We start from the raw sequence: 12137 nt of genomic DNA on the forward strand, positions 1-12137 counted from the left end.
AGATAGGCCATGTGTTTTTTATACATATAATAAAACTGACAAATGTATCAGTGGAAAGTATGCTGAGAAGGGTAATTGCTTTAGAGGCCACATCTCCAAATACTGACCCAATCTGGAGATGTTAGCATAACTATTGTCTCCTGATACCTGGGGAGGTGGTAGGCATATTTGCCATAGGCTAAATGAGTTCCCAGATTCTCCGGTCACCATCAATCTAACAGTTACTGCCATGTTGGTCCCTCTGGCAGTTGGGCAGCAAGTTATATTGGTTTAATATAGTTCGGAAATCTGTAACACTTTTCATTTTCCTATGTATCCCAAAGCATTTAGTGCTTAAAGAAATGAAGTCAGAATTTTCTCAGAACTATAATTGGAGCAGCAGAGAAGAAAACGAACTCCAATAGCCGCAATGCATATCGAAAGAGGTCTCTAGAAGTCCCTAGTGGTCCATAAAAAAGATGTCTAGATAAAACCTATCATTCCCCAAAACAACAACTGCAACAATAACAACAAACAGCATTTTTTGAATGATTACTATGTGGCATGCGCTTTACTGAATGCTTTAGATGGGTTATCTCATTTATACCTCACAACAACCCTATTAGGTAGTTATTACTATCGTACTGATTCTAAAGTTTATTTATTTATTTTGAAAGAGAGAGTGCACAAGCAAGTGGAGGAGGGGCAGAGACAGGGAGAGAATCCTAAGCAGCCTCCATGCTCAGTGCAGAGCCCAACTCAGGGCTTGATCTCAGGCACCATGAGATCATGACCTCAGTTGGACAGAGGCTTAACTGACTGGGCCACCCAGGCACCCCTATACTGTTCTATACATGAGGACACTGAGGCTAAGAGATCACATAACTAATAATGAATAGAATGGGAATTTCAAGCCCAATTAGTGAATTTCCAGAGCCTGAGCTCTTAAACGCTATTTTAGTGTTTTATTTTTTTAATTTAAAAAATTATTTATTTATTTATTTATGTACTTATTTGTTTTTAATAATAATTATTATTTTTAAAATATACTTTATTGTCAAATTATCTAACACACAGTGTATACAGTGTGCTCTTGGCTTTGGGAATAGATACCCATGATTCATTGCTTACATACAACACCCAGTGCTCATCCCCACAAGTGCCCTCCTCAATGTCCATCAACCATTTTCCCCTCCACCATCCCCCTAATCCACCCTCGGTTTGTTCTCTGTATTTAAATTTAAAAAAAAAATTTTTTTTATACTTATTTATTTTTGAGAGACAGAGAGAGACAGAGCACAAGTGAGGGAGGAGCAGAGAGAGAAGGAGACACAGAATCCGAAGCAGGCTCCAGGTTCCAAGATGTCAGCATAGAGGCCGATGCGGGGCTCTAACCCACAAACTGTGAGATCATGACCTGAGCTGAAGTCGGATGCTTAACTGACTGAGCCACCCAGGCACCCCTGTTCTCTGTATTTAAGAGTCTCTTATGGTTTGCCTCCCTCTCTGTTTGAAACTATTTTTTCCCCTTCCCTTCCCCTATGGTCTTCTGTTAACTTTCTCAAATTCCACATATGAGTGAAAACCTATATCTGTCTTTCTCTGACTGACTTATTTCACTTAGCACAATACCCTCCAGTTCCATCCATGTTGCAAATGGCAAGATTTCATTCTTTCTCATTGCTGAGTAGTATTCCATTATATATATCTATATATGTAGAGAGAGAAATAGATAGATATATAGATAGATATATAATATATTCCATATATATAATATAATTCCATATATAATTCCATTTTATATATATGAATTTTATATATATATACACATATATACACACACATACACATACACATATATACACACACATACACATACACATATATGAATTTTATACATATATATAAATTATATATATATACACATATATACACACACATACACATATATATACACACACATACACATACACACACACACACACACACACACACACACACACCCCACACCTTCTTTATCCATTCATCAGTTGGTGGACATTTGGGCTGTTTCCATAATTTGGCTATTGTTGATAGTGTTGCTATAAACATTGGGGTACATGTGCCCCTATGAATCAGAACCCTGTATCCTTTGGATAAATTCCTAGTTGTGCTATTGCTGGTCATAGGGTTATTCTATTTTTAATTTTTTTAATTAAAAAAAATTTTTTTTAACATTTATTTATTTTTGAGACAGAGAGAGAGAGAGCATGAACAGGGGAGGGTCAGAGAAAGAGGGAGACACAGAATCTGAAACAGGCTCCAGGCTCTGAGCTGTCAGCACAGAGCCCGACGCGGGGCCTGAACCCACGGACTGCGAGATCATGACCTGAGCTGAAGTCGGACGCTTAACCCACTGAGCCACCCAGGCGCCCCTCTATTTTTAATTTTTTGAGGAAGCTCCACACTGTTTTCCAGAGTAGCTGCACCAGTTTGCATTCCCACCAACAGTGCAAGAGGGTTCCCGCTTCTCCACATCCTCCCCAACATCTGTTGTTTCCTGAGTTGTTAATTTTAGCCACTCTGACAGGTGTGAGGTGGTATCTCAAGGTGGTAAGCAGAGTTAGTACCTATTCTTCTCAAGCCATTTCAAACAATACAAATGGAAGGAAATCTTCCAGTCTCATTCTATGAAGCCAGCATTACCTTGATTCCCAAACCAGAGATCCCAATAAAAAGGAGAATTATAGGCCAATATCCCAGATGAACATGCATGCAAAAATTCTCAACAAGATACTAGCAAATTGAATTCAACAGTATATTAAAAGAATTATTCACCATGATCAAGTGAGATTCATTCCTGGGCTGCGGGGCTGGTTCAGTATTCACAAATCAATCAGTGTGATATATCACATTAATAGAAGAAAGATAAGAACCATATGATCCTGTTAAAAGATGCAGAAAAAACATTTGACAAAATACAGCATCATTTCTTAACAAAAACCCTTAAGACAGTCGGGATGGAAGGAATATAGCTTAACATCATAAAAACCATATATGAAAGGCCCACAGCAAATATCATCCTAAACGCGAAGAAACTGAGACCTTTCCCTCTGAGATCAGGAACATGACAAGGATGTCCACTCTTACCCCTGTTGTTTAACATAGTTTTAGAATGCCTTGCCTCAGCAATCAGACAACAAAATGAAATAAAAGGCGTCCAAATTGGCAGAAAAGACAAACTTTCACTTTTTGCAGATGACATGATACTCTACCTGGAAAACCCAAAAGACTCCACCAAAAAACTGCTAGGACTGATAAATGAATTCAGCAAAATTGCACGATATAAAATCTCTTTTTCTGTTGCTTCATTTTTGATGTACAGAAATCGGTTGCATTTCTATACATCAAAAATGAAGCAACAGAAAGAGAAATCAAGGAATTGATCCCATTTACAACTGCACCAAAAGCCATAAAATATCTAGGAATAAACTTAACCAAAGAGGTAAAAGAGCTGTGTGCTGAAAACTATAGAAGGCTTTGAAAGAAATTGAAGAAGACACAAAGAAATGGAAAAACATTCCATGCTCGTGGATTGTAAGAACAAATATTGTTAAAATGTTCATATTACGCAACGCAATCTACACATTCAATGCAATCCCAATCAAAATTGCACCAGCATTCTTCTCAGAGCTAGAACAAACAATCCTAGAATTTGTATGGAACCACAAAAGACCCTGAATAGCCAAAGTAATGTTGAAAAAGAAAACCAAAGTTGGAAGCATCACAATCCTGGACTCGACTACAAAGCTGTAATCATCCAGACAGTATGGTATTGGCAAAAAAAACAGACACATAGATCATTGGAATAGAATAGAGAACCCAGAATTGGACCCACAAATGTATGGCCAACTAATCTTTGACAAAGCAGGTAAGAGTATCCAATGAAAAAAAGACAATCTCTTTAGCAAATGGTGCTGGGAGAATAGACAGCTACATGCAGAAGAATGAAACCAGACCACTTTCTTACAGCATACCCAAAAACAAATTCAAAATGGATGAAATTCCTAAATGTGAGACAGGAAACCATCAAAATCCTAGCGGAGAAAACAGGCAACAACCTCTTTGACCTCGGCCACAGCAGCAACTTCTTACTTGACATGTCTCCGAAGGCAAGGGAAATAAAAGCAAAAGTGAACTATTGGGACCTCAGCAAGACAGAAAGCTTCTGCACAGCAAAGGAAACAATCAACGAAACTAAAAGTCAACTGACAGAATGGGAGAAGATAGTTGCTAATGACATATCAGATAAAGGGTTAATATCCAAAATCTATAAAGAACTTACCAAACTCAACACCCCAAAAACAAATAATCCAGTGAAGAAGTGGGCAGAAGACATGAGTAGACACATTTCCAAAGAAGACATCCAGATGGCCAACAGACAAAAGATGCTCAACATCGCCCATCAATCGGGGAAATATTTTTGTGTGTTTTAAACACCAACCAGTCAAACATCTTCATGACTTGTGCCAAATCCACCTACCACTGGAATAATTATTTATTAAATATTTCCCCTATTTCCCCCTCTCCAACTTTCAAAAAAAATTATAGATAAAACCACACAAACATATGGTTTAATGAAGGCAAACACCTTTGTAATCACCAGCTAGGTCAAGAAATAGAACTTTGCTACCCACCTCAGAACCTTCTCCCTTCTCCCTTCACAAGTAACCACTATCTTGAGTTTTGGGGTGTTTCATTATAGTTTTATCACCCCAGCGTGTGTCCCTGGATATAATAATTTAGTCTTGCTCTTTACAAAAACATTCTATGTCTCTTAGGCATTGTTTAAATCTCTGGTTCCTCCCTCTGTCCTTTTATTTGGCATGCAATTTATTTGTCATCGATCTGAGCTGATTGCCTTGTAGAGTTTTAGTCAGTCTGGATTTCGCTGATTGCGTACTCATGGTGCAGTTCAACATGTTCCTCCATCTCCCATATAGTCTGTAAATTTACTATTGGATCCAGAGGCTTGATTAGACTCACTCAATCCACTTGGCAAAACTATAGGTCTTGGTGTGCTCTTTCACTGGCAGGCACAGAATACCTATTTCAAAGCCTAGATACCTCAATTCATTAGATGATACAAAGTGACAATATTCCGTTATTTCCTTCTTTGAAAATGACCAATTAGGTTTTGTTTTTCTTTATAATTATGAACTCTTAGATTTAAACATATTTGAAGGGTTTAAATCTGCTGCAATATTATACTTAATGAAGCTCAAATTTTTTTATTTGGCTTAGGAGCCTGTTCAATTTGGCTTCTGGGTTCTTTTGTGATGAGCTTATCAGTGTTTGATAGCTTTCTTGATATCTGGTGTGAAAAATATCCCAAGATTATGTCACATTATGGGCAATAATTTCAGTGTAACAATGACTATGACACTCTTTCTGGTGTTTGACTGCTAACAGGTTTCAAGTCCTCTTCTTTCCTTCTTGCCTTACATCTGAGTTAGCTGATAATGAAGCTTACATTGTTCCCTCTCTTGGCATGGGTGGGAAGTTCAAACAGTGCAAACTCCACGCTGTGCATGGAGCTCTCATTCCAGCCTCCCCCCTGGCCACCAAAAAACTGTGCTAGTTGCCTGTCTTTACTCTCTCAAGACATGTTTGCACTTGTTGAGAACTTGCCCTGCACGCACACCCCAGAAGGCTTCATTATGTTAGTAATAAACTTGTTCATACTCTTTCTGTGTATTTATGGCATTATCATTTTTGACAACTGACCTATTAATTGGAAAGAGTTCCATTCCATCTCTGAAGGATGACCTAAACTCTCAAAATAATAATAATACCACCATCAAAATTAGTACTAAGAGGCGTTAAAATTGTTATGTGCAGTAGTCCCTCCTTATCCATTGGGGATATGTTCCAAGACCCCTGGTGGATGTCTGAAACTGCAGATAGTACCGAATCCTATATATAGTATATTTTTTCCTATACACGCTTATCTATGATAAAGCTTAATGCATAAATTAGGCATAGCAAGAGATTAACAACGACTAAAAATGAAATTGAATAATTAAAATATTGTACTATAATAAAAGTTATGTAAATGTGAGCTCTCTCTCAAAATATCTTATTGTACTGTACTCACCCTTCTCATGATGATGTAAGATGATAAAATGGCCATATGATGAGATGAAGGGAGGTGAATGAGGTAGGCATTGTGATGTAGCATTAAGTTACTATTGACCCGATGGTACAGCAAGAGGATTGATCGTATGCTTCCAGACCAGGGTTGACCATGGGTAATGGGAATAGTGGAAAACAAAACTGTAGATAAGGGGGCACTACTGAATATGCATTACCCATTTTCTTCACCTCCCCCCTCCCATTTTTTGCAGGTACACTTTATGTACATTATATTCATTTCATACAATACTTTTTCTTTCTAAGCCCTCATGTAAGTTGTAGTTGTTCAAGTAACTATATTTTCTGATGCAGTCCTTGTGTGAAAGTTGTTCTGGCCATTTCGGTTTCCTGAGTTTGTTCTCTACTAAGCATTTCTCAGCAAGTGCTCCCGAGAACAATATCCCCTGGGTTCTTGTGCGTTACTAACAATTTGTGCTCTTCATGATTGAAGGTTAGTTTTGTGTGATATAAAATCCTCGGGTCAGGTTTTCTTTCCTTGTTTGTATTACTAATGTTCCTCCATTGTCTTCTACTAATTTCTGAGTTCAAGCATGTACTTTTTTAAAAATAAGTTTATTGAGATGTAATTTACATGTAATAAAACTCACCAGTTCTAAGTTTCTTGAATTTATTGAGAAGATTGCTTTGTTCTTATGTTATCTTGTATATCATTTTTGAGAGGCTGGAGACTAACGGTATCCACTCATTGTAAGTAACTTGGTTTTTTGGCAAAAAGCCTTGCCGGCAAAAATCGAATGATAAGCTAATTTTCTTTCTTTTCTGAGTCACTTGCTGTTTTCATCTAGTTATTGCTCAAAATTGTTTTCTTTTTAAAAATAAAGTATCTGTACAAAAACGTCTTGTTCATGGTCACTCTAAATTGATGCTCTCCGATATGAGTTGTGCTTTTTCAATATTTGATTAAATATTACTTTTTTTAATTACAGGAAAATTTCCTTGGATTGTAATTTTTATATTTGTACTTATATTTATATTATTTCCTTTATTTTTCTTCTTTAGGTATTGTCATTTTTTTATGTTTATATTTATATTACCCTTGCTTTCATTTTCTTCTTCAGGGATTCTTATCTGTGTACAAAATTTTGTTTTGCCTAGCTTCAACATTTATCTGTTTATCACATTTTTTTCTCTTTCTTGCATCCTATTTGGTTTAAAAATTTGGTCTCCTTTCATCTTCTATTTATTCTAAGGATTTATCTTTTATATTTATTCACCCATGGATTCTTTCTTGTTTAGTCCTCATTTCTGAGGTAATTTCTCCTTTTGTATGTTACTATTTTATATTACCTCATTTTGAGTTTCTTTTTAGTTCTGATTTATGTTATTCTTTAGTCTCTTTTCTAAATCACTTAAAAAAATTTTTTTAACATTTTTATTTATTTTGACTGTCGGCACAGAGCCTGATGCGGGGCTCTAACCCACCAACCATGAGATCATGACCTGACCCAAAGTCTCAACCAAATGAGCCACCCAAGCACCCCGAGATAAACTTTTGAAATTCACAGAGCTCTTTCTTCTGTGGTTTTGTGTAGTGTTAAAACACACACACACACACACACACACACACACACACACACACACAGTTTGTTGCCAGAGGCCTCCTGGCTATGTTACTCCTCCCTAATTTCATCTGGAACTTTTTAAAATTTTTATCTCTATTTTCCTTATCCTGTTTTATTTTAATTCCATTCTGGCAGTTTTCAACCCTCTGTTGGAGGAGATATTTAGGTGAGTTTTCAGAGTTTATAGAAACCCATCTTCTCCATTACCTTTGAACATACTGCTGCTTGCTTGCACTCACCCACAACTGAGAGGGGAAAATATCCTGTTCAGCTGCTTTTGTCAAACTGGCCTTCCATGCTTTCCAGTCAACACTTGTTAGTTATTTTGGGGTTCTCCTCATGTTGTCCATGAGGTTTTGGTTTTGCTATCTAGTTACATTCTTTGTTTTAATGTGAAGATTCAGGAAGACTTAACAAAACAAAATAGAACAAAACAAAACAAAACAATGTCGTTACTGCCTTCTGATTTTCCCAGAATCTTCTACTAACTTTTTTGTTTTGAGTTCCATTTTTGAAAAACTATATGTATTGAGGTGACATTTGCATGTAAAAATTCACCAATTTTATGTTTCTTGAGTTATTGGAAATGTTGCTTCATTGTTGACTTGCTTTGTGTATTGTTTTTGAGAATGCAGAGGCTGACTTAGTATCCATTCATTGTAAATGATATAGTCTTTATGTTTGGAGTCCCAGAAATTTTTTTTTCATTAAATTCATTGGATGAATAATTAGAATCAAGTTTTTTGAGGTACACTGTAGGCTTTTTCAATATGTAAATTTAGTCCTTTTTTATTTTTGGAAAATTTTCTTGCATTATTTAGAAATCTTTATTTTGGGCTTCTGTCTTGCTATTTTGCTCTAGGATCTCCAATTATACATATGTTGGGTATTCCTTGCTTGTCTTCTATGTATCACTTTGTCCCTAATACTTTTTACATAGTTCTTTCTTTTCTTTTCTTTGCTTTCTCTGGGCTATTTTTTATTTCTCCTATCAATTTTATTCAATATATTTCGATCAAATCTATTTTCACCTGAGCACTTCATAATTTAATCTTCATTTCTGAGATTTTTTTTCTTTTACTTCCATTTTTTTCTTTGAGTTCAGCCAACTTTTGTTTTCTATCTTTTTGTTTTTTTCTTTTTCTCTTTCCCATTTCTGTAATGAGGTTCAATTCCTGGTTGAAACAAGTCTTTCTTCTGCAAATGCTCTTTAAATCAATTTCACAGTGCCTGGGTGGCTCAGTGGGTTAAGCGTCTGACTCTTGGTTTCAGCTCAGGTCATGATCTTGTGGTTTTGTGAGTTCAAGCCCCATATTGGGTTCTGTGCTGGCAGCGCAGAGACTGCTTGGGATTCTCTCTCTCCCTCTCTCTCTGCCCTTGCCCCAGTCATACTGTCTCTGTGTCTCTCAAAATAAATAAATAAACTTAAAGAAACTAAAGAAATAAATAAATTATTTCCTATTGGACTACTTACTGTGTTACAGTTTTCCTCCACTTCATGGTTGATTGTTGGGGAAGGAATTTTTTTTTTTATCATTTTAGAAGTTTGATTCTCAATTTCCAGTTTCTTCTTTTTTTTAAGTTTATTTATTTATTTTTGAGAGAGAGAGAGAGAGAGAGAGAGAACACATGCAGGAAAGGGACACACACACACACACACAGAGAAAGGGAGACAAAGAATCTGAAATAGTCTCCAGGCTCTGAACTGTCAGTGCAGAGCCCGATGCGCATCTGAACCCATGAACCGTGATATCATGACCTGACGCTTAACTGACCGAGCCACCCAGGTGTCCCTCCATTTTCTTATTAGAGCAGCTTTGCTTGATGTTTTCTGATATTTGTTAATTTTAAACATCTTGGAAATCTCCTAGATTAAAAATATTAAGGATGTTTGTATGGAGGAATGAAAAGAGCTGTTTAGCTTGATAAGTCTCTTTACATTTCTTTTGTACTGTGAAACCCACTTTCTTTAACTAGTCGTGTCTATTTGGGGAGAGAAAGCTTCTGGTTTTCTGCGTGTATCCTCTATTATTTCTGAGGAGCTCTTATTTTAACTGCTTGCTTCCTACTTTCCCTTAACCATCAAGCCACTCCAAGGGACACTATATCAGTCAGGGTCCAGTCAGTGCATCAATATCTGGAAATTGGAAATTTGAACATAGTATAAAGAATGGTTAACTAGTGATAGGTAATTGACGACTAAAAGAGATAAAAGAGGGCTCTAAGGGTTCCAGAAGTAGCAAGTTAAAGAAATCAACTTTACTTCTGGCAGAGAGAGAATGGCCGTAAAGGAACTAAGGACTTAGGGGACACCTGGGTGACTCAGTCGGTTAAGCACCAGACTCTTGGTTTCGACTCAGGTCATGATCTTACAGCTTCATGGGTTCCAGCCCACATCAGGCTCTGCATTGGCAACACAGAGCCTGCTTGGGATTCTCGCTCTCTCCCTGCCCCTCCTTCATTTGTGCTGTCTCTGTCTCTCTCAAAACAAACAAACAAACAAAATAATAAACTTAAAAAAAGAATCTCAAAAAAAAAAAAAAAAGGGAAACTAAAGACTTGGAACATCTTCATCCCCATGAACATGAGATTCAGACTTGTTTAAAGAGAGACACACAGCTCGAATGTAATGACAAAACTTGCCAGATGACATGGGTCAAGTGGGATACAATTGCCTGAAGGTGTAGCTGAAGCTGCTGGAAGTGGTCCACTGGAGGCACCCAGAATCAGCTCCTAGGTAGGACGGCTTGAGGATGCATTTGGAGCTACCATGGACATAGTCCATTGGAGTGGGTCAGAGTGGCTGAGGTCATACCCAGAATGGGTCCATGAGGCCCACTAGGCTACAATGCTGAATTAAAAAAAAAAAAAAAATTGAAAGTGAATGCCCCTCTATGTAAAGAGAGATTTCATACTATTCTTCCTTTCTGATCTCATACTCTAATAAACTTTTCCTGCTGCTCACTTAAAACAAACAAACAAAAAGATGCACTAGAGTCTAGAAGAGGTATACCTTCATGCGGCTATCACTGCGAAGGGATACTCCAGCACCCTGTGTTTATAAAGCTTTATATTGTGCCAATTGGCAAAGGAGACATGTTTATAGGGTTTAACTTCTATATCACAAAGCAGGGCAAGGAAGGATGGGTGTGGACCTGGGAGACAATACATTGATAATTGGTACAGAGACCTTTCCCAAGTTGTCCTGTGTCGCAGAGCTGTGGCTTCCCAATATTGCTATGTTTGAAACTGTACCTTTTCAAACCCTTATTTTCAGTTCCCAGTTGCTGGTAGTCTTATCTACCATCTCAGACCTTTTCTCAGTATTTCTGAGCTTAAGATGGGATCCTCTCTTTCTGGATGCCCATTAGCATGTATTCTGCAATCCATAGGACATCGCTCTCTTTTTTTCGTTATAGTCTCCCCCTGAATCTCTGTCTATATCTCTATAACTCTGGTATGACCAATAGACATGGCTCTGCTAGTTTCAGATGTTTATTTTGCCACTTGTTTGTAAAATAAAATGTGTTGCTTTCTTCTAGTCCCAGATGTTTATTTTCCTATTTCCATGTAAAATAAAATTTGTAGCTTTTTTTTTTTTATGTCAGTAAGCTATTAGTGTATAAGAAATCACTTAGATGGTATGTTACCGCAAGCTTTTATTTTTTGCTTCTCCATCTTTGAGTCGACTGAGAGTTGACTGATCTAGGCCTGATTTGATTGGGTTTGGTTACAACTGCGGGTTGGGTTCAGGTCTACTCTGTGTGCCTTTCATTCTCCTTGAATTAGTAGCTATGCAAGGCATGTTATTTTTATGACAAAAGACAGGAGTGCAAGAAATCGAGGTCCTCTGTGAGAATACATTTCAGTTCTCTTCTTGCAATATATCCCATTGACAAAGAAAGGCATATGAATGAATCCAAGATCAGTGGGGCCAAAAAAAATGTGTTTTTCCATGAAAGTTGGGAGAGATGGGAAATGAATACTTGTTGAACACTAATATCACTTACCATAGGCCTTAAATAAATATCTATATCCCTCCTATACTCAAAATATACTCAGTGTTATCCCAAGAGCCCCAAAGTCTTATCAACTCATGGCATATGGCATGAAAACTAGGATTTCATGATCTGTCTCAAAGTTGGTGTGGCTCCTCTTGATCCAGAGAACCTTGACCTAAGAAGACAAATTGCCGTCTACCACCATTCTCCACGTGCCCCATATACAAAGGTGGACAGGAAGAGATTCTGGTGGATCAGAGATGGGCTAACTGCACTCTAATTAACTAACTTCATTCTAAACATTCTAACTTTAAATTGGCAAGAATAGCAGTCACATAGCACTTAGTCACATGTCCATGGAAATTCTGAAGTTCTGCTGGGCAAATTCCGGATTCTGCTA

Source organism: Acinonyx jubatus, chromosome B4 (assembly GCF_027475565.1).
Source record: "Acinonyx jubatus isolate Ajub_Pintada_27869175 chromosome B4, VMU_Ajub_asm_v1.0, whole genome shotgun sequence".
Classification (NCBI taxonomy): Eukaryota; Metazoa; Chordata; class Mammalia; order Carnivora; family Felidae; genus Acinonyx; species Acinonyx jubatus.